The sequence below is a fragment of the Esox lucius genome, chromosome 20 (assembly GCF_011004845.1).
Source record: "Esox lucius isolate fEsoLuc1 chromosome 20, fEsoLuc1.pri, whole genome shotgun sequence".
In the NCBI taxonomy this organism is placed as follows: Eukaryota; Metazoa; Chordata; class Actinopteri; order Esociformes; family Esocidae; genus Esox; species Esox lucius.
The window spans coordinates 39,248,849-39,273,624 of record NC_047588.1 but is presented as its reverse complement, the minus strand read 5'-3'; the positions used below and the strand labels follow the sequence as shown (position 1 = coordinate 39,273,624).

At 42.7% G+C, this 24,776-nt stretch overlaps 1 long non-coding RNA gene across 1 annotated transcript; it reads left to right on the top strand.

Annotated features, from left to right (window-relative positions):
* Positions 1-1,301: 1,301 nt before the first annotated feature.
* LOC105018710 lies at positions 1,302-23,858 on the top strand. Its single transcript, XR_828595.4, has 4 exons — positions 1,302-1,438; positions 1,570-1,668; positions 17,421-17,498; positions 23,785-23,858. It is a non-coding gene; the product is annotated as an uncharacterized LOC105018710 (long non-coding RNA).
* Positions 23,859-24,776: the final 918 nt, after the last annotated feature.

Genomic DNA, 24,776 nt, shown 5'->3' with positions numbered 1-24,776 from the left:
CTGCAGATCTACCTTCGTGTAGGTTTTAACTCCAACCCTATTGCTGGAACTGTAGGTTTTATTTCACCCCATGGTCCTGTACATCTTTAGCCTCCAGTAGGTTTTAATATCCTGGTTGCTAAAAAATAACCTCTTAAAGTGAATTTTTGACAGACAGATGAAAACTGAACTAAATGGATTTACTGGACACGCATGGAGAGCATCCAAAATTAACAAGGACACTGTGGCCATATCCGGTGATAGGGGCAGCACTCAAGTTTCAAATTTGGAGAAACAATTTCTTATTCACTTTTAAAAGGGACCTTCAGGCCCACTAAAAGACATTTGCTTCTTTAATGGTGTTTTATTCCTAACTTGATGAGGAGAAAATGTGTCACATCGAAATGGGTCCAGGACGTGTGATGTAGACACACTAAGCACGTTGTATCCATGGACGCTCCATCTGTCTATAATGGCTCTGAGCTCGGGTCTCAGTGACTTTTGTTTTATATTTAGTTAGGCCTAAACCATATGCATTTAGCTGACAAATAAACAAACTAGAATAGTAATGTCACACAATGTTATTAGTTATTCAGTCAAACGGTCTATCACGTGGCCACCCAACGGTATGACAAACCATGCCCAGTAAAACAATTGCCTTACTCCTACCTCACACAATAGGTGATGTAGACTGCTCTATTGTCCATCGCGAACACGCTGAACTTCGGAGCAAAACACCTGATGATGTCGGTAAAGTCAAGTTTTCTGGCATATTGCGTTTCAATAAAGAGCCTAGCCAAACTCTTGAGTCTTTCTTGGCTCATTCCAGAACGCAAATCACTTTTAATTGGCTTTTAGATTGCTAGGTCACTCACTCCACGCCGCAGTCACCGCATGCTGAGGAAAAGGCGCACATAGCCCTGAAGTTAGACGTCCATTCAGTAACTGTCGAAGTCTCTGGCGGTTATCAAAAGTGGCACTGGAAATCTTTTGGTGACGAACTTCGCCTTCAACCTAGGGTGACCACACGTCCCGGTTTGCCAGGGATTGTCCCAGTTTCAAGATGGGTGTCCCGGGTCCCGCTTTCTGACATTCACTACCAAATTGTCCCGGTTTTCACAATAAAAATAGTAATAATACCGTGATGTTTCAGAGATCTACCCGGAGCCAAAAACACGGCGTAGAACTGCATAGCAAGGCAACAATTCTCATGAAAGCTCAGTGCCCCCCCACCGCTCCACCACCAAGCATGGTGAACATGCGTGCATAAGCACATACACGTGCGCGTGCATTAACACAAAAGCTTCCGGGTTTGAAAATGTGGTCACCCTACTTCAACCGCACGTGTCTTAATTATTTTCAGTTTCTTACAACCTATTGATATCCTCATCGCACGTATTCTGGAACTTAAGTCAGGATATTAGCTGTTTTCAAGCGAATATACGATGTATGTTTTAAGGTACACACATTTGTTGTAGAATTGTCATGTTCTCTTTTGTTCTTCTCTTTTAAGAGCCCCTGACTTTTTTTCACAGACATTTTCACACATGGTTATTTTCACAACATTTCTGGTTTGCATGCATACTACAGGGCAGACGCCATCTTTCGCGCACGGCCGAGGAGCATGGCCAGAACATTTCTGTCACGACCTGACGAGGTTGCAGGACACAGAGGTGGTGGAACAAACAGGTATTTATTCCAAAAATAAAATTCATAAAAAAGGGTTGACGCCACATGACAACCATAACATGCAACAAACACTGACAAAACACCCTAGGGCAGGAGGAATTTCAATAGGTACATAACAAGGGGGCAAACTAGAGACAAAGCTTTCACCAATAAGGACAAGGACAGGCTGTGTTTAAGAACAAAGGGAAAGAACTAGCAGAACAGGCTGTATTCAAGAACAAAAGCAACATCCAAACTGAACAAAACAGAACATCACATTCTTTTACAAAACAGATTACATTTCATGTAGAATATGACTTATGATTGGAGTATTTCATATATACATACACACACACACACATATGAATTTACCTAGCTATGCCTACACACATACAACCTTAACATTTCTCTACAAGATGAAGGAATGGTACAAAAATTCCAAATTGTATGCGCTTTATGAGAATACTGTTTTCGGTGGTCCATTCACTTGTTTTATTTGAGACAGATTCTCATCTCGGCTGTGTGATTCGCAGATAATAATCTACAGTAAGTACACTATTTATTAGACATGAAAGTACTTCATAGCACATTTGTTTTGAGAAACAGACAACATTAACAGGTTTAAAACAAGCAACCAATTACATAAAAAAAAAAAACTTTCCAGTAACCCTTTTGCGACTTTCGACGAAGAGAACTTTAAAAACAAATATTATGTTTGTGAAAAAAAAATCCTTATACATGGCACACAATGCTCTCCCAATTATTCTTACAGACGCCGCTCTGAGGTAGCTGACCCCATAACCCCTCGGTGCCCTTCCGCTGACCTTGGTTGGAAACACCCTCCCATAGGTGACGGCGGTTCACCCTCCGCTCCTAATGAATGCAAACGATGCGATCTGTCTGCCCATTAGGAGTGCAGTGATTAGACCGTGGCTCGCCGCGTGTCAACACTGTCGCCGTAGCTACCGCTGTTTATTCATGTCTCGTACATACCTAATGAAGGAGCGCTCAATTAGAACTCCACCCGCTATTGCTGTCTCCCCGCTCGCGCACTCCCTCTCGCAATATCTCTCGGCCTGTCTCCCTCGTGCTCTCTCCCTCTCATTTTGTCTCCCTCTCTCCCGGTGTACCTCATCATAAGCCAGATTGTTGTCTTTATAATGTGTACACATTCTTAAGCTAGGGATCTATCAGCCATGCCGTGACCCTGCTGTCCTTATCTGTCAACGTTTCCCAGCATGCACCTCGCCTGCGTCACTACACCCCACCCGCAATCCTCCCCCATAACCCCAACTCACCCTGTCCAGAGTAATATCCATTTGAAAACGAAGCAAAAAGCTATCAAGCTTCAAGGATCCTCTGAGAATGCCTTCTCAAGATTGATACCCCCCGTGCCCTGCAATCTGTTGCTAGTTGAAGGTATGAAATGGAAAATACCCCATCTCTCTTTTCCCCTCTTCCTTTCTGCATCCTTCACTCTCTCTCTCTCTCTCTCTCTCTCTCTCTCTCCCTTTGCATCGTTCTCTCTCTCTCGTTCCTTCTCTACCTCTCTGTTTTTTCCGTCTCTCTGATCTGTGAAAGCAGACATTGATGGAGTGACAGTGTCATTCCCAAAGAGTCTCTCCTGGCTTTGCTTATTACTCCATTCTCCATTATTCTAATGAAAACGTCGAAGCGATACCTTGTGCTCCCGCCACACAATTGATATCCAGACCCCGGAGTGCTGTGATATCTTTATCCATCACCCTCGTTCCCGATGCGCTCGGCCGCCAAAGCGTCTCATGTGGCTGTGTGCTGCTGTGGAGGAGGGCCATTTCTTATAGGGATAGTAGAAATATGCTAAATAAAAACCATTGTCCTTCCTGGGCGAAAGTGCCTCTAGGCTAAAATGAAATCTGAAGTTGAGGACTGTCAGCTAAATATTAGTCACAGTGCCTGTGGTCAAGGGTGGAGACAACATAAAACATAAAAATAAAGACAGAATAATGGATACCAAACAAAAGAATTAGGTACTTTAGAACAAGGTATAATCTTCACCCGGCACGGCCAGTAGACAACTGGCCACCACACTGAGTTGGGTTCTTCACTAAGATTTCTTTCTAATTTTGGACCCAAATTGGAGGTTTCTCTGAGCCACTCTGCATTAACTCTTGTGGCTTGCTCTTTGGGGTTTGAGACTGTAAGAGCACTCTATGACAACTGCTGATGTCAGAAGGGCTTTATAACTTAAATGCGATTGATTGATTGTGAAGACCAATAAAGAGCAGCTCGCAGTCCAGCGTTATCGAACAGTTGACCACAAGCCCAGATTGCTAGTTTGAATCCCCTGTCGTTCTGACCTCAAGCAAGGCAGTCTGCAAGTTACAACCTGTGAAGCTAATGAGGCAGCCCCATGCATCTCTTCAGTTTGGACAGGTCACACTGAAAGTCACACTTACTTAGGATCTTGTACTTAACATGAGCCATCGAAGGTTAACAGGGATTCACTCGGAAGCCGAAACGGCTACATTGATATTAGCCATGTTCATGTCTCCTTGTTTGCTCCACAGAGCAAAACACTTTTTCAGCCATCTTTTCTGAGCCCACGAGACAGTTTAACGTGTTCATTTGAGACATGAACTTTCACACCCGATTCAATTAGTCAGGGGCTTTGCAGTAGTTGACTGATTGGATGAGGTGCGTCAGTTCGCGGCTGCAGAATGTACGCGAGGCGTCTGGCGCTTCCAGAGGTAAGGGTCGGGAACAATAATGTCCTGATGACATTAACATTTTCGTCAACACGTGGCGTCAGAGTCCCGTCAGCGACGGCACTGAAAGTAGACGCCCAGGTTCATCAGGGCACGATCAGGTCAATTAAAATCAGCTCAGCGCCTTGCTTGGAAATAAGCAGGGACTTATTAGCTATGCATCAGTACAGGCACCCACAGGGATGAGATTAATAACAATCAGCCCCAAAAGACAACATCTGAAGACCCGAGGTCATTTAGAATGTGTATGTCTGGCTTAGCATTTGCTCAAAAAACAAAAATTTTAGTTCACTAGTATTGTCTTTAGGCCCAGGTCTCTTGTAGTGCATTCATAAAATGTGCATCCTATGAAGCTTTTTAGATTTAATATAATTGTTTTCAGTGATTACAATGAGAACTGGTCTTCCACCGCTCTTTTCAAATGTAACACTGAACATTAAAACACAGCTCATGGAGTGATATCTACGGCAATACACAGTGAATGCAAACATTTTTATACTCTGTAAGGAATCCAACCCACAACATTGGTCTGCCAGGGCCACACAGAACCTGGTACAGACCCTATCACATCCCCTGATCTAGCCCCACTGCCTTTTCTAGACATACTTCTCATGTGAGCACTGCCCTGACAAACCTTTTCCTGGGCTTGGGCAGGGAGAGAGGCCCCCCCTCTGTTTCCATTCCGTTCATGAAACCTTAGAGCCAGTCGCAGCCGCAGAATCAGTCAAAGCATCAACTTTACAGTCATGCCTCTCCGTTTAACAGCACACTTACAATCAGTGCTCACGCTGAAGGCCCTCTCGACGCTTTCTCCGGCAAATAAGACATCCTCACAGCTTTTACCGCCACAGTCTGAGAACAGTATCGCCTCTTTCCCTCCGTTCAAGGTCACTTCGCTGCTCATTCGATGGAGTTTCCAAGGCCCCGTTCTTCATTTTATGTGGAGTTTTATATTTCACAATGGCCCTTTGTCCTCCCAATGTCATTGGCTGTGTGTAGTTTTCCGGAGTAATGACACTGTGGCCGGTAATGAGTTCATTACATGAGTGCTTTTCTCATTAACATAGTTATATTCACACAATACTGCTGGGTTGTATTAAGCCCCTGGTGGTTATATAGATACAGCATTATAATTATGATAGTGTGTCACTGAAACCTCTGGCGTTTGGCTAACAGGGCCCCAGACTAGACAAGCCACGACAAATCGCATACTCCTATTCTACTCAAGGTCAAGGGCTAGGCAAGAGCCGACCCACTTGCTATTTCTCTTTTTCACTCTCATCTTTCTTGCTCATTGTCAAAGTCACCTGGCATCGCTTCTCCTTCCCTCTCTGCTGTCTCTTTCCTCCTCCATCGTTCTCTCTCTTCCATGTCTGTTCTTCATGCTGTCCCATGTCTTTTTCTCTCCGTCAATGTCCCACTCTAAAGGTTAATGCCCTTTTTCTTCATTTCCGCCACTACCGCGGTATTTTTCATTGTCGTTCTTTTTTTTTTTTTGTGTCCCCGTCTGTCTGTTGATTCAAATGAATTTCCGTTTTTAAAGGCTTTATTTGCACAGGAACCATTTGTTTGAATGGCTGAATCAAGTGGCAAACAGTAGACAGATGATCAATAACAAACGTGAAAACAAAAATAAGAAATGACAGATTCTAAGAACACATTGCACATGACATTCCAGACGAGACAGGCATTTTGGAATGTTATATGACGAGGGGAAAAATAAAGAGATCGATATTGTTTTTGTTAAAAATGTCCATAGTGATCTGTTGGTTGCCCTTTTCTCATGGAAACAGGTCACAAATCTTGTTGCTGAGATTGCACATTGCAGTAATGCAGGAGTTTATCAGTGTTTGATTAGATTTCTCTCTCTCCTTCTCCATCCCTCCCTCCCTCTCTTATCCACAACCCACTGGAATCCTTTTATTAAGGTTGGATATCCATTCAGGAAGCGTTACCAAATCTCCAGTGTTGCCCAGCTCCCCCTCCTCCTTCCTTCGCCGTTTTCACACTGTCTTCGGCCTCCATTCTGCAGTTTCAATCCGTTCATATCACCATTCAAAACTCCCTAGCCCTGCCAGCCCAGTTCCTCACTCTCCACGCATGTGTGGATGTATGTAACTCAGAAGCCAGCTTCCGACTGCACAGGTACTTATGTCTATGTGAAGACCCTGCCTGGTTGTGAGCTTGTGGTCATTACGTACACATTTTACACTACAGTCTTTTAGAAGGAACTTTCACACACGCTAACTTATTTTAAAGCGGTGTCTTGCCGGAGCAACACCATTTCACAGCAAGAGTAAGGACCAAAAAGCCATACGGGAGATGGATGTGCTTCACAACATCTGTTAATTGGCTCCTAATTTCTTAAAATTTCCACACTGATTGAACATTTCCTATCTGCAAAGTTGGTGCTGGTAATGAAGTATTTTGGTCATCGTCTTCCTGTAGATTAAGCAGAGAATGACATTACCTCAGCACAACAGTGTGCTATTCCACTGCACCACAAATTCCCATGTTTGAGCCAACCCACCCCAGCCCTGCAATTACCTCCCCGACTCCTTGCATACAACACAGTGGACTGAAATACCAGACCGTAATCCTCTTATATTGCAAGTCCCACTGTACCATCGAAAGGCACACAAACAAACACACACACACACACACAAATACAAACACAGGTTGTAGGTATGCAGATTCACATGTGCACACGCTAGAGGCATCACACCAGATTGTCTTCAATGTTAGACATTTGTCCAAGTGAGAAAAACACCATTATATGAACTGGAGAATCTGGCGCCAGGGGCAGTGGTGAGCAGTATTACTGTCAACACTGGTATAGCCATGCGTCAACAGACCCCTAATCAGCCCTGCAATGTCTTTCATGACATCAAAGTTCTGTCTAATAAATACTTGAACTATATTTTAAAAGAAGAAGAATTTCCACAATTTACAGTTGAATAATTGAAAACGGTTGTGTCGTATAACCTAATATAACTTTAATTGGTTCATGCTCCTGTAAATGATACAGACGGTTGTGCGGGAGTCAGATTCTAGATTGAATCCAAGAGCAGTCATGGTGAAAACCGTGTTAACACAAATACCTCCCTGGGCACCCAACATGGCTGACAGTCCACTTCTGTAAAAGTCAAATGTTTGTTAAACCTTGTGTGCAATTGACAACAAAGATAGTATAATAATTTAATTAAGAACAATTATGAAACTAAAATCTCCTACGTTTGAAAATACTACCTGCTTCCTTTTATTACAGAGTGATATAGCATACCTACTGTAACCCTAACCCTAACCAATGTGTGGTTGGAAAGACACAGTGAAATTATTCAAATGCCCATGGCCTTAGAATAAGCGTCACGTGTGCTTGATAAAACAGAGAAAATGTGCATGAAAACAATAATGGCCTCGTAATTTATAAGTGTGGATATGAAAGTACTCTGTTATTGTCATTACAGCAGACATTATTGGTGGTCTCGCTCTGCTTATAATGTGGTATGCATTCAGCTTCAGCTGCTGTGGGGGACTGCATTGAATGTAGCTGTAATATAGAGACATAGGTGGTGGATATGTAATAAAGTGTATAACACTCTTGTGTGGTTATAGTGTGAATTCTCCAGCTCTCCGTTGTTTCCCTCTCCATGGTAACAGTTGGATTTATGGTGTTGTCGCCACAAACCGTTTCTTAGCTAGCACTGGAGAAATATATGACATATAAGAAATATATATTTGTTTTCCCGATCGGCTTGTGGCTGAGCCGCTGGCGACTAAGCCGCTGTTTCCTTGTCACGGCAACATTGTGGAGAATGTATAGAGGCAGCAAGGCAGCCTATTGTTTAAGGTAGGGTGACCAGACATCCCGGTTTGTCCCGGTTTCAAGCTGGGTGTTCCGGGTCCTGACAAATACACATGGGTCCCGGTTTGGGTGTTTGAATATGCAGGCACCCTGGGTTAAGGCGTTTGTGTCCCTGGTTCAAATCTTTCAACCGCTAAATCTTTCAACCGCCAGGTAAAAAAAAAAGAAACTGTCAAAATATAAAACGGCTGCATGCGGGTACCTTATTGAATCTATTTTAGAAGCAATTTATTTGCAAATGTGAAGCGTTTGTATGTTTCTGTGGTGGAACGTTTCCCCCAAAGTAAGGTTCCAGAAGCCTCAACACCGCATTTTCCAACACAAGCTCATCCACAGGCGGAAAGGGATCCTGTTCTGTGTGAATCTTTTCCGTCCTGATCTTGTCAAACAATGTTACGAACAGACCGATACTGCTGGGATCCTATTGACACCAGGGACATAATCATTTTGAGTTTACAATTACATCGATATTATGCAAATGGTCCGCCCCGTTCTTCATTTGCAGTGTGTGATTAATATTCTAATTATGTGTCTTTCACTTCCCCTTTGCCCCCCCACACCTTCTCACATCAAGCGCTTTTACTTCATTTATTGAATATGTTGTTGAAATTAGTTTTTCGTACACTATGTTTAGTTTCAAAGCAATTATATAGGTGATTATGAAGTAAGCAGGGCACCTTCAACAACCGTGTAGCCTGAAGGACTTTTAAAAGGAGGTGCCGAACGAAGGAAAACCTGTTTAAAAGATGTCCTCCTCAAACTGGTTAAAAGACCAATTCCGCTCCCGGTTACAACATTCTATCAACAACCGTGTGTTGCGTTGACTAATTTGTGGACTCTTTCGAACTGAGGGGGAGCAATTTTTATTTTTAATTGGTTTTCTGTCATTATGACACTTGTGGTCTTTCTAGTGGTCGGTGCAATGCTCCTTTAGCAGGGGACTGTGGTTTTCCTGTTGACGGACGAGTGGCTAAGCCAACAAATTTAGTATAAATAACATTTTACTGTGCCGGCGGGGACCTCAAATATGGCGGGGCCCGGGTAGCCCAGTGGTCAGGAACGTTCCACTTGTAAACCAGAGGTCGTTGGTTCTGCGCCGACAAGGTGAACAATCTCTCATTCTCTCCCTGACTACGACGCCGCACCCAGGACTGCCTCTGTTGTTGCTAAATGTACAAATGTCCTCTACAAGGTTGAATTTTCCTTATTTTACTATGGATGTTGTGTACTCCCCTGCATGACAGTAAAACCTGTTCACACACACACTCTGTAGAACTACTAAAGGTAAATGGAAAGGTGGGTGGCCGTGGGTTAATGACAGGCGTGCGTGTGGATGTTGAAACCACTGTACGGTCCCTAACAATACACCCTTACTTAAATTCCACCTACCGGGTTGCCTTTCCCCTCCCACGTTCCATGTAGCCCATAGTGTATCTAGAGCAACACACACCAGAGAGGCAAAGGCCCAAATTCACTATGACAGTCAAAACAAATGAGCGGAATCTGTGTAGCAGCTGTTTTCTATTTGGCTAAATACCCCCTATTCACGTTGGAAAAAAAAAAAAACAAAGCGACACAATTATGGAACCGCTCGTTTTGAAAAACGCCCTTTCTAGGCTCCAATTATGAGCACTTTGGATGCTGGGAAAAGAGAGAAAGAAAAACGAGATACGGAAACCTGTAAAGGGGGGTCAATTAAGGTCACCTCATCTCCAGCGAAAGAATCACAATGGTGGAAGGAGCCCAATAACACTCGGTTGGTACAGAGGGACTGTGGACGAGGGGAGAATGAAAAAGAGAGCCAATTTCAGAGCGTTGAATCATTCTAACTGTCAATGCCTAATTTCACAGTAACCCCTTCAAAACCTTTTACTCGCTACATTAACGGAAGGTATTGTGAAACAACCCCTTTTTAATGTGGTTAACAATGCATTAAATGACTTGATTAAGCGCCTGAATTAGACTGGGAAGCTTTTCCGCAGGCGTGCCAAATACGCTCTGGGATTGCTTGGTGAGCAAAGCACACCCACTCCGTATATATATACCGGGGACAGGGAATCTCCATGGGGCTTAGAGGGGGTATAGGTAAGTCATTATGTTTACAAAATAATTTTTACAGTCTGTTCATATGAAATCCAAAACATAGGTCAAGGTGTAGGTTGGGGCAGCGCTGGGTGGAAGAGCGTAGCCTGGATGGCTGGAAGAGCGTAGCCTGAATGGGTGGAAAACAGACGCAGCGTGCGGCCGCTAAATTAAACGGTTGAAGTTAGATTTGAGCTGCAGGAACCATCGAGGTGTTGTGTGCTGGACCCCAGAACCCAGCTGAACCCTCTTAGAATTGTGTCGACGTGTTCTGTGTCATTATACTAAAGTCAAAAGAGGTGTTCTGGCCAGATTGACTGCCAGAGTGACTAAAGGCTTGGAGAAATCTCATAATTTTACGACTTTTCAATTTTCAGCTTGAGTTGAGCTCCTAAAGCCCTCTAATTCTGATACCATCGGTGCATTTGAAGTCATTTTCTTCCCCCTTTAAAGAATTAACACTTTTTAGTGATGCAATATTTTAGCGGTACACCAGCCTGGGCTTAGCCAACCCTGATTAGCCTAAAGCACTAAGTGTAGCCTCTGGCAGGGTTTGAACTATGGGGCACAGCCCAGGGAACAAAACTGGACCTAACACTCTGGGAGGCCAGAGGGGGGAGAAGCTGTGGCGAAAGCGCCAGTTTCAAAAGTCGTCCAGGCCCTGAATGACTCTGTCCCTGGCACGCAACCTCTTTCCACGTCCCTGACAACTGCAAGGACCCACCCTCCTCTGGATATCTAGGAGACGAGCTCACTCCCTTCTCCCAACTCAGTGGGATCATCCAGGCTATTATTTTTAAAAATCTAACCATCTCATGTCGACCCGGACTGGAACTATTTCCCCCTGTTTATTTTCTTTTGACTCCAGTAGAGAGGACGGAGAGGGGGAAATAAGGACAATTGGCGTGGGCAGCATGGATGGAGTGTTGCCCAAAATGTCTCTCCGATCCTGGGACTTATCTGAGCCTGAGCCTGAACGAGTTGCCCTGACAGAGCGAGGGAGGTAGCTGAGGCCCAGCTGGAATAATAGGAGGCAGGATGACACATCCTCCATAAACAACAGTGGAGAGGGGGTCAGAGAGGGGGTCAGCTCACCCCTCTAGGAGGGCTGCTTGTGACAGGGAGCGCCCCGTGCAAGACAAAAGGTGGAAGGAGAAGAGGGGCAGAGGGGGGCACCATCGGCTCCACTTGAAACACACTCCTTGCTGAACGTGTCAGGGTCTTGTCAGTACAAAAGGCACTCCTGAGCTGTGATGAACCATGGGAGTCTTCCGCTGTGATGGTGTGTGATGGGTTGTGTGTGTGTGTGTGTGCGTGAGATGCATGTGTTGTGTTTAGAATGGGAGAGGAATAAAGATAGAGAGAAAAAGAGTGTGTTAGAATGACAGGATAGGCCTTGTTTCGGTATGCCACATATAACTTACATCACGTATGTTAATCATTAGAGCTACAGGTCGTAACAGTAACAGTAGTGGAGACCACCCACACCAAACTGCACACAAAGCGAATTAAAACTGCTCCCAGGCGCCCAAATTCTCCCCATAAAAATACAAACCTCACATTTCCCCAATGTCTATCTTACTTAAAGTGTGCAGGGTTCTTCCTCGCATTTCCCTGATGTCTATCGCACTTGTGCATGGTTCTTTCTCAGTGTGAGCTCGCATTAATTTGATATCTCACGTAACCTATCAGTGACCTGGGGGGAAATCCCGCGGGTGTCTTTGATGTCAGACAAAACAGGAATAAAGTCACCTGTTGCAAACAGGATTTCAATCAGGTATCTGATTACAGATCACAGCAACCGCCACTGTTAGTTGCGTCACCGTCGATATGGTCAGGTTGTAATCTAACGTCATTTTCTCATTGTCATTGCCAGGATGTTCATTTGCATGAACAACAAACAGCATGTGTCGGTACCTGTTTTGTTTTTTTCACAGGAAACTGAAATATAACCTTTTAGGGTTCCAGGGACAAATTGAATAAGGTCTTCTTCAGCTGGGCTTGTGGTGCTATATGAAGTCCTGAAGAAATCTATTCGAAGCCGCAAAAGCACATAGCCTGGCAATTACCTGGCAGAAGCCCTAAGATCCACCAACTGCGTCAACAGGATAACACCATGGTGATGTTTCAGTTTGCCAATCTTGTGCCTTATCTGAAACCAATTGGAGTTTAGTTTAGGGATAGGGTGAAAACAGAAACAATTTGATGGTTGAGTTGTGATATGAATTCAGACTGGTTTGTTTGAGGTTTGCGAAAGGCAATTTATTTTCACTTTTATACACCTAATATTGGGACTGAGTACATGACTCTTGGAAGCGCGAGTCAGCAGTTTAAATCATTGGCTATCATGCTCTACTGGACCAACAGGCACTTATGTTGGCCTTAGAAGATCTTGTATCTTACAAATTTTGCCAGGTCCAAATGTAATCTGGTACCTGCAGAATTGTCACATCCTTGAGAATTTTCATAAAAGAATGTGGCTAGGCCTTGTGCCAGAAAAAATCCTTTTGGACCGGGCTTTCATTTCCGTAGGGGTGAATTATTATTATATATTTTTTTTTTTTTCAAGCAGCCCACAGTGTTCACGCTTGTAAAGACATGTATTACCTTAAAGTGGCATGAACAAGACTAGTCATGATGACTGTCAAACCAATTACTAAAAAACAGTAGGCTCCCTTGGCATGTTATTGTAAAACTATTCCAGGACATGGATGGTGCACTGTGCACCAGCCAGTTTGGATAACATTTGCAAAACGTCCAGGATAAAGCATCTAAAGGAGAAAAAAACATCTCTCCCTGTCTAACTATATAGTGCACTTCGGTGTAACTGGATGCCTTAATTGGGCCTGTATTCTACAGGAAAGGATGTGATTGGTTAATAAGGCTGTTTAAATTAAAACGTTGACAATCTAATATGTATTCCAGTTTTCGGCACAGCAGTGTCCTCGGTGGTAGGGACGTGTGCAAATGCTCCAGAATATTATTAGCAGGAAATGAGCGCTGCACACATTTCAGTTGTTTCGCAGAGATGGAAATATCAGTTTGAAATATACGGGGGAAAAAAGAAGATGGAACAAATATCATGGGCTGCTAATATAGAATTGAGACTTTCACGGCTTGGAAATGAAATAACTAATTTTAAAACCAATTGAAAGAGCATATACGGAATTGTTTATAGAATATTTCCTCAACGTTCGTGGTCAGAATATGGCTTGTCTACTTTAAAGCAATGTAAAAGGTCCAGTTTGAGCAACAAAGTAGCATATGGCTGCTTGTTAGAATGATATGATAATGTTAATTTGCAGCAATCAAACAAATCATGTTTATTTCAATGTTTTACAGTACCTTATATGCAAGCAAACTGATATTTTGCACAAAAGAAGGAAACCACAGTATTTTTTTTGTAAATGTTCATTTCAGGATACATTAATACATGTATACTATATGTCTGTAAAGCAGAGTGATACTTGAAGAAATCTTTCAAACGTACTACATAAAGGACCAACTGTTAGCCTTCAAAAGTCAGTCTACTTCATGCTTCTCTCAGTTATGTGTCCGAACATGCTAACATTCCTCAATGTTGCACCAGAGGTCATTGTCGGACACCTGGTCTACTGGACCGGCTTTTGACACCCATCATCTTCTGACCCCATTGGCTACTTGTTAGAGGTCACACTACCCAGCTTCTGTTTGGTCAGGGCACAGAGGAAAAACGACCACAAACCTCTAACGTCAGACTAGAGGCGGGCTTAGTCGTACGTGTTTATAGGGCCTACTGGTAATCATTGGTCAGGCTCTATGTCTTTGATTTGGCAGTCTCCCAGCCAGGGCCTGCAGCTGAAATGAGTGTTGAACTGTGCAGTGTTAGTGGTGGACATGACGAATATGTGCTGTCTGCATCAACACACTACACAGGTCGGTATTACTATACAGTTCAAACGTTTGCATATCCTTGGAGAACTGGTAATATATGAGTGAGCAGGCTAAACACATGTCTTTTATTTGTCACGGGATTCACATTCAACTGTAGGTCATAACAGAGTGGCACAAACATAAAACAAAACATGGCAAAAAAGAAAAAAATTAACTGACCCCTGTTCAAAAGTCTGCATACCCTTAGTTCTTAATACTGTGTATTTCCCCCTTCAGCATCAATGACCGCATGCAGTCTTTTGTAATAGTTGTCCAGAACCTTCACCGTTTTCTGCTGTAACCGCTGGAGTGTCAACTTGGCCCTGTTCTTAGGGTCATTGTCGTGCTGGAAAGTCCAAGAGCGTCCCATGCACAGGTTTCCTGTAGAAGAATGCAAATTGTCTGCCAGTATTTTCTGATAACATGCTGCATTCATCTTGCCATCAATTTTCACAAGATTCCCTGTGCCTAATTGCAATTTTAAAAGCTACAATTTTAAAATTCCACTTTAATAGACATTTTCACGTGTGTGTTACCTTGTGTGTCTGTAACAAGGCCAAACATTCAAGGGTATGATCAGGGCCATTTGGGTGATTTCTGTTATCTTTATGAATTCAAAAGGACCCAAACAACTATGCGACAATAAATGGCTTCATACGATCACTGCCCTTAAATAAAAGACAGGATAGGCATGATATGTCATATTTGCAAAATAAACATTTCACAATTTCTGCCAGGGTATGCAAACTTAAGAGCACAACTGTATGTCTCTGTTTTTTTCTTAAACGTAACCTCTAAGATTTTAAATCGCATTTTCCTTATTGGAGGCAGTTCAAAGAACTCTTCAGATTGTACTTCCCTTTTGGGGACATCATGTACAGGTCACACACACACACACAAAACCTAGGTGTAGATGGGGCACATGTTGTCATCCTAAGTAAAAAATAGCACATGCTAACGAGCACCCATACCAAGAACACCTTCCAGAACATGATGTAGGAGAGAAAGGATAGAGAGAAAGTGAGACTGATGGAAAGATGGAGAGAAAGAGAAGGAGAGAGAGAGTGTGAGAGACTGACAGCCTGATATAGAGGCTTATGTTTACGCAGTGCGTAAATGCATTCCGAAAATGGATAAGAGTGAATGAACCTTTAAGGGCTTCCCCAACGACATGGAGTGTATGGAAGAGTTTCCAATGACTGTGTTAGGGTTGGTCGGAGGTCTGCCTCTGTACATCCCCTCTCCCATCGTCGCGCCGCCCCGTCCCGGTTTCCTGACAAGGCCTCTTTTAAGTGTTTGAAACCTCAATAAATCATGGGGGATTAAACTGAGCAAGCTGTAGGTTTCCTTCAAATTAAACCAGGACAGAATTACTCAATAATCCACCCAAAAGAAAAGCAGCACATTGTCCCTGGCAAGCTGCCCATTCTCTAAAACCAGGATGCAACAGGGGAGCAAAGGAAGTAACACAGGTAAATATATAAATAAATACTAGCATAAAATAAATAATAGCATAAATGTAGTGAACCACATAGTATTCCCAGCTTTGCTAAATTGCATTCTGACACATGGATTAAATATGTTTTGCACTTTATTTGACGTTTTGTGTGCTTTCTAGCCAGTTTACAGAAATATGTAATCTTATCTCAACTTTTCTCTAACAGCTGGGCTTTGGGCAACATTTTCATCAACATTTTCATCATGGGAAAAAAAAAAAACATTTCTACAACTAATTGAGCTTTATGGCTGCATCAGCGCGCATGTGGCTCAGTAAAAAACATCAAACAGAATGAACATTTTGTGAGTCTATTGGAAAATGTATTCCCTCACTCTTATCGCTTGCCTTTTTAATTTTTCTAAATGACTGAAGTAGAGTGGTAGAGCTGGTTTATCTTCACATGGAAATAGTGAGAAAAGTAGTGTATTTGTGTTTTTGTATATATTTTTTACATTATTTATATGCAGCATTCCTTTAGGAGATTTTGAAACAGGAGTTCCATCACATCAGGTGTACTGTAAAGTGGATGCAAATAGCCTACACACCTTTGTTGAAGAGTGCCCCATAGCATGGTGCAGTAGATATTGTGTATATCAAGTGACAACCCTTGTTGGCTTGGTTCCATGACATATTTTTGAATTATGGGCAAAAGGTTGTTGTCAGACCTTAACGTAATATTTTGTCACATGGTTTTGGGAGACTCAGTATGTGTTCTTGCAAAATGCATGCAGATTTAGATGCTCATTTTTGAGAAATGGATTCCCAACATCTGTCTAGACATCCTACACCACAGCTCAGACTTGTGGGTTATATGCACAATGGTTGTACTATGCTGGGCGTGCCCAGTTCCTGACAGAAATTCCTGCAGGTCTTTAAACGTTGACATTGGCCTCTCGGTAGACTCTGTGATGACCTTTATTCTTGACCTGTCATCAGTTTCGGAAGGAAGCTCTGATCTTTATCATGGGTCTTCGTAAGGATCCATGATACATGTGCTGCCAATTAAACATATTTGACATCCCTCACCTGATCCATACCTTTTAACAATTAGAACCCATTGCTTCTTGTGGATCTTGTAACCAAGAGACCTTCAAGGAAATCTTATAGGAGGTACAGCAGATTCTGCACAAAAAATCTGTTCAGTTGATTAAGTGTTGACAAATTCCCATTGTTATGAACCCAGTTACCATCCTCATTATAAAAAGTCACTACACTTATTCAACCAAAGCATTGACATTTCATTTTTTTTCTTCCAACTAAATGTTCATTTAATTTTCACTTTAAAATGATGGGTTACAAGATCTTTTTATAGATGAAAAAGGTCTTGCATTATTTCTTTACTTTTTTCAGGTTTACATAAAAATGCTGCATTTTAAATAACGCTCTGTAGACTTAATTACGTTAATTTAGTTATCTCCAGTTTTATTTGAAACATTACCTGAATTCTTCATGTTTGTAACTGTTGGAAAGATTTATACAGTTTGTATCTGTAGTTACTTTCACTGTGAAGTTCAGGGCATTCACAGAGAGACAGATAAACATTTATCTCTTCAATGTTCAGTCAACATATTCTGTTTATAGAGTTAAGTTGCAGGGCACAAAAGTATAACGATGTATCAATGTCCCCATTCTATGAGGGTTTGCTAAATAATCTTTTTTTTTTTTCCAGAGCCGCTACAGTACGGATGGCGTTGAAAAACATCTCAGAGATTTATTGAAGCTTTTCAGACGCTGTCGGGGAAATCAGGTTAGTTTTAACTGCTCCACAACACTCCCACTCAGGCCGGTGGAACTCCTCAGGGGGTAGTATTGCACCTTGTGGAGTAGAGCCGACCCCAGCCGGGGCAAACATACAGAGGCATATATATTCTCATATGGGGGCAGGCTGCGGAAGAGAGCCAGTGTTGACAGTGCAATAAGGCTCCTGCCTTTTCATTGCAATCAGAGTGTTTGGCTGGCTGGCTCATAAGCTATTCCGAACCATGCCTCATCGAGGTGTAGTTAATATCATAGCCAGCTGTTTAAGATGTGATACGCGATCACACTGTGGAAGCTGGAGCACAGCCCATTACTTCACAACGCTGAATTGGATGCGTGTTCAGGTAGAGGAATTCAGCTAAACTTAATTTGAATTATTGTTAATCATCACTTTAAGCATGTTAAAGGCCTACATCATGAGCATCAGCAGCTCTGTTTATTTCATTCAATGGTTTAACTTGACGTGTATAACCGTTTGTAATTGGATCTTTATTAGGTGTTACGACTATTGCTTTAAACCATACTTAGGCAATGTTCAATTCAAATTATTGTATTATAAGTGGGATAAAATCAAAGTTGGTGTATTCACTGAATCTTTTTTTTATTTAATTTTTTTTAAGGTGTTTCTTGCAAGTGAATATCCATAACGAGCGATACGTGCCAGCCCTATGGTATTTTCATTAGGCAGTGGCCAACTCAACGTTTCACTGGGTACACTTTTGGTCTCTCACTGGTAACGTTTTACACTTCCAGGCCATTAGTCTAAGACATTGATTTAACTTTTTCAGCTTTCACATCTGTTTTACGTTAGATGTCATAAATGTGAAGTGAGCATATACCAAGGTCACGACAGACAGATGGTGCCATAATGATTTTCAGCATAATTCACCCAGCTAGCAGTAACAAAGGTGTATGGTCCTGGTTAAGCTCTTCTCACGGAGGCCTACCTTAGCCAGGCATTTAACACCAGGCTTCTCTTCCACACCATTGCTTGGGAAGCCAAAACACTGGTGCAACCTTCAAAGAACAAATTGCCCTCTTTTGGGAGGAAAAGGAAAAGGCAGAGTAAATTACACTTCAATTGGAACGCATTCCTCCGATATTATTTACATGGCTGTCATTTCAGGTTTCAGAGGAGCTGCTCGCAGGGCTTTTTGTATTTCCATTTTGCTGACAGCTCTGGGCTCATCCCTGAACTGTCCTCATTTTCTGTTTTGCTCCTACGCTTTCGTCTCTTCTCCGGCTGCCTCCTCTCTGGATGATTGGTGTGGGAGTGGGTTTGGGGAGAGACCCGGGGTGGGGAGTGGAGGCTGCATGTCATAATGCAGTTCAAAAGGAGAGAAATAAGACATAAAATTAGTCATGACAGCGCACAAATAAATCAGCAATTAGGTATTCTTCAAAAGATGGGACACTCTGGCAGGGACACTTATTTTTTTTTATAGATGGATGAAAAGGAAAATATTTTGTTACATTATCTGAGGTAAAACAATTTTGGGAATAATTTTTATATACCTGGAAATCTATACCTGGTAATCATAGATCCCAATTTAAAAACTTGAAGCAAAATGTTTTGGTAGAGTGGCTAGATGATGGAACCCACTTCTCAGTAAAAGGCATACGACATGCTGTCTGAAGGACTATGAGAGCATGAGGAACAAGATTGTCTGGTCTGATGAGATCAAAATTGAACTATTAGGCCTGAACGTCTGGCAAAAACAAGGTACTGCTCATTATCTGGCTAAAACCATCCCTACATTGAGCCATGGTAATAGGAGCATCGTGCTGTGGGGTTGCTTTTCAGCGGTGGGCCTGGAGACTGGCAAGGAAAATACAGAGAGCTCCCTCAAGAAAAACCTGATCCAGAGCACACATCCTTAAGACTGAGGTGAATATTCCTATTTCCAGCACAAAAATGACCCAAAGCACACAGCCAGGACAACGTTTGAGTAGCTTTATTACTAGTCTGTGAATGTCCTTATGTAGCCAAGCCAAAGTGAAGACTTGAGTCCCATTGAACATCTGTGGAGAGACCTAAAAATTGCTGTTCACCAACACTCCCCATCTAGTCTGACAGAGCTGTAGAGGATCTACATGGAAGATTGTGAGAAACTGCCCAAATCCCGGTATGCTGTGCTGGAAGAGACACCCAAGAAGTCTCTAATCTGTGATCGTTGCCAATGGCTCTTCAACCAAGACAGGAATAATGGTTCTGAATAATTATACTGATGAGAAATTGATATATTTTCAATAAATTGGCACACTATTTCTAAAAAATTATTTTTGCTTTGTCATTATGGCGTAATGTATATTGAAAACACAGGTATATATTGTAGCGACCTCTGTAGGGCAGCTACTCGCCCCTCCAAATGGGCTATCCCTATTTGGAGCAGTGGGTAGTGCGCCTGCTTGGGGAGCTGAAGGTCGCGGGTTCCAGACACTGCCCTGCCAGATGCTACATTGGTGTCAGAAGTGGGATTGGCCCGGATGGCCATCGGAGAGGCGTGTCTCTGTGAGGGACTTGGTAGAGTGAAGCGTGAGGGCATGCTCTACTGTTTGGTGGGGGTAGTGTAGCGACCTATGTAGGGCCTCTACTTGCCCCTCCAAATGGGATATCCCTATTTGGAGCAGTGGGTAGTGTGCCCACCTAGGGATATTTAATCAAATATAAATTAAGTCTATAACACAACAAAATATGGCCTGAACCCCTTTGAAGGGACAGTATGGGGTTTCAGTAAGGCTTATTTTAATAAAAATATTACATAAAATAATGCCTTGTCCTAGTCTTTATATAAATGAGCTATGAATACACAAGCTGTAACTTGTAGGCTACATGCTCTCCTCAGCATGTAGCTGGCCAACGTGGACATTCACATAGCCAGAAAAGGCACTGACAGATCACACAAAGGAACCATTTCACACAAAGCCCAAGGAACCATTTCACACAAAGCCCAAGGAACCATTTCACACAAAGCCCAAGGAACCATTTCACACAAAGCCCAAGGAACCGTTTCACACGAAGCCCAAGGAACCGTTTCACACGAAGCCCAAGGAACCATTTCACACGAAGCCCAAGGAACCATTTCACACGAAGCCCAAGGAACCATTTCACACAAAAGCCAAGGAACCATTTCACACGAAGGCCAAGGAACCATTTCACACGAAGGCCAAGGAACCATTTCACACATAGCCCAAGGAACCATTTCACACATAGCCCAAGGAACCATATCAGTCAGAGGAGTCAGATGAGTCTATGAATCTATCTGTTGTATGTCTTTTAGAGTTCAACCTATTTGTCTATTTCCCCCAGAAGGCTGTGCTTTTCGTCTGGAGACCAATCCCAGTGCTTTGTATATCTGTGTCTGGCTCCCATGTTCTACTTGGATGCTCGGCAGCTCATTCCTTCGCTGCTCTCCCCTCCTCGACACTGTGAAAGGAGGAAAACAAGATAAAAAAGCAAGGGAGAAGAAAAGAAGGATACTTCTGACAGGTTAGGCTGGGCGACACACGGCGAGGAGCAACGAGGCGCACACAGCCTGGAGTTGAAGTTCTCCCCCTGTGAAGCACCATCCATCGCCCACGGAAATAAAAACATTCCCAAAACGTTTCGGCAGAAGGCGGGAGGAGTGGGGGATGGGGGGCGGGAGGGGGCAGAGTTACACTGTAGCTGCTGTCGGCCTCACTCCTCTCCCCTCTAGTGGTGACTCAGGTCTAGGTGTAGGGCCTATTGTCTCTCCCTGGTGAGGTGCCATGTTGATATGCATTGATTGACAGCTGCTGTTGTGATGTCTCCCCTCCCTGACTCCTGACACCGTACTGTGTGGGCTTATCCCCTTGTTTGCACATGATGTGTGAGAGGCGAGAGGTTTCTGCTGAAACGAACAGCTACATGTTCTTAGCTGCAGGCATGCCCTGCAAATTACTCACATCGTATGTGGGTTAGTGGGTTTTACTCCCTTCACTGTGTTTCTTGAATAAATTACAGGACCATGATGCACCTGAGTGATTCTCACAACACTGAAATTCCACAAAGAACATTCATAAGTAACATTAATTTCTTCTGGAGTTACTGAGGTCAGGACCTGTATCTATTTTAGAAGTATTTTAAAGTTTTTCCTTTGTAGTTTATTATGCGTTGTTATCTGTATGGTTTGAATCCTGAATCATGATTGGTTGAGAGTGGTTGTATATGCAAAAGGACCGGCATTTAATATTTGACTGTTATAATTGCGTTGTTATGCCGTTTATAGTCACAATAAGCCCTCTCAGGGGTGTGTGGTATATTTCCGTTATGGTCCGTGGTTCAAAGCTGTGTTCAGACATACCTCAGGATGCGCTATGCCTACGGAAAGGTCTGAGTCATTCATCATATGCCACAGCCCTTCTGGACTTGATTCTTGATTCTAGCAGGCTTTCTTTTGAACATGACTCCCCTTATGTAAAGACCTGACCCATACTATTGGATCGACTCACTCAGAAAAATGGATTCCTTCAATTCATAGTTGTTTTTTTATTTACCTTTATAGAGAAATCAAACAGTGACCCGGGGCAATTCTGCAGGTGTGCCCTGTTTGAAGCAGTAATGAAAAACAAACACATATAAAATATAAATAAATAAATTGTAAATCCACATATATTTAGGAATAGCAATCACAGTGAACAGAAAAAATATTATTTATCAAACATTTAAATGTCCTTACGGACAACAGAACGCTGAGCTTAAGGATACTTTACAAGGTCTTCCATGAGTGGTATGTAGAGAAGCCAAAAGCAGTTCTTTCTAACGCTGAGTAAGCCTGGGGTATCCCAAGGACTAGTCTTAAGAGCACTTTTAATAAACAGGTTTTCCATTTTATTTTTGATGTATGATAGTGTGAAAGTGCCTGCAGTACAGCCTTATATAAAAATATGAACCAAGGTCTGTCCCTTATGGATATCAGTCCCAGCCAACTGAAGTGTATAAAAGACAGTGGTGAGTGAGAGAGTTTGCCCCTGTATTACAATGCTACATGATAGACTGGAAGAAACCCTCCAGGAACAAGACAAGTGCTTTGATATTGATACAAGTGTTCACCTGATAACACATGAGTTGGCCTGTAGTCTTTAACACATGAGTTGGCCTGTAGTCTTTAACACATGAGTTGGCATGTAGTCTTTAACACATGAGTTGGCCTGTAGTCTTTAACACATGAGTTGGCCTGTAGTCTTTAACACATGAGGTGGCCTGTAGTCTTTAACACATGAGTTGGCCTGTAGTCTTTAACACATGAGTTGGCCTGTAGTCTTTAACACATGAGTTGGCCTGTAGTCTTTAACACATGAGTTTCCTGTAGTCTTTAACACATGAGTTGGCATGTAGTCTTTAACAAATGAGTTTCCTGTAGTCTTTAACACATGAGTTTCCTGTAGTCTTTAACATGAGTTGGCCTGTAGTCTTTAACACATGAGTTGGCCTGTAGTCTTTAACACATGAGTTGGCCTGTAGTCTTTAACACATGAGTTGGCCTGTAGTCTTTAACACATGAGTTGGCCTGTAGTCTTTAACACATGAGTTTCCTGTAGTCTTTAACACATGAGTTGGCCTGTAGTCTTTATGTAAATTCACCCCACTGATTTGTGACTAAGCCAACTCAGCAAAGGAATTATGTAAAGAATCAGTCTGTGTGATGCTAAAACACCAAATGTATGTTGGAAACATGGTCTAACATGCAAAAAAAAAAAGATTGAATGACTTCCATAATTCAATATTTAATTCTGGTAGTAAGACATTGACCAACACGTAATTTAGTGTAACATAATCTTGAAAAAACTGAAAAACTGACTCATGTGCACCCAAAGAAATCGCCATTAAGATCCATTTAAGTAATGATATCTGTCTAAAGATGTAAATCAATGCGGGCAAAAGCAAATATTTAAGTCTGAGTCCTAACAATATAAATACTTTTGGAGATGCCACATGGATTTGTAACTATTTACTGCACACATTTTAAAACTGGTTTAAGGAGAATCCTCCACAAATGCTGAAACCCTCTCCTTTCTTTACTGTTTCTCTCCTTGAACTCTCTCTCTGTCTCTCTCTCTCTCTAACTCTCTCTCTCTCTAACTCTCTCGCTCTCTAACTCTCTCTCTCTCTCTCTGTCTCTCTCTCTCTCTCTCTCTCTCTCTCTAACTCTCTCTCTCTCTAACTCTCTCTCTCTCTAACTCTCTCGCTCTCTAACTCTCTCTCTCTCTAACTCTCTCTCTCTCTCTAACTGTCTCTCTCTCTCTCTCTTTAGCACACAGCACATATGCACCAGCCAATGAAAGTAGAGAGAAGCAGATTGTTGGGTCTGATCTCACACCCCTCCAGACCCCGGCACTTACCACTGACCACGAGGACGGGAGAGAGGGCGGGCAGTCGGGTGCCATGCCCACACGAGCCCCATCAAGCACCCAGACCGGGACACTAGATTACAGGTCTGTCACGCCAGCGTCTTGGAATGCGTTGTAATGTCTTGGAGACCCAGTACGAAAAAGACCAAATCCACAGGCAGAGCCGAAAAACATTTGAGGCTGGCATATATTAACACTCCGGGTGCCATTTGGGTTTTAACGTTTCTTATTAATAAAATGCTGGCCGTGAAATGACCAGCCCTGTTTGGTTGGCGATGACGACAGTGTCTGGGAGGGTGTAATTCCCACCTCACATTACCTTCTCCCTCTAAACCTTTTATTTTATTTTTTTCTCCAAAATGCCCGCCTAATGGTGTGGCTTTCTAATAGGGGTTCCTCTGTGAAATACATTGTTCTGTTTCTCCTCAAAGGAGCCACATGTGATTACACAAAGCTGTTTGCTCCTGAGCAGCTCTACACACGTCAACATGAGTTATGAGGGGCTTTCTAACGAGCATTACATTTTACACAAGGAGGACAGGAGCAGTTGGACTAGTGCGCGACTACCTCTCAAACCAACAGGGAAATTAGAAAGGCATTGAAACTAATCAAATATCAGAAATGACCTATTTTCTTCTCAACCCATCACATTGTTCTCATATTGTTCTAATCTAATCCCATCAACCAATGCTTGACCCATTCTATTATAAGGCTCTGGCTTTCTTACTTATACCCACAGACCGGTTGAAGGATAAAAGTTAATGACCTTAACATCCCATTTTCAGAGGCCCCCTACCTTTAGAGTGTCATATTTTAAAGCACCTTAGAGTTCAGTGGAACCAAACAAATGAGCGAGCACCTCTGCCTAGGAAGACCCTAACCCTAACCCTAACCC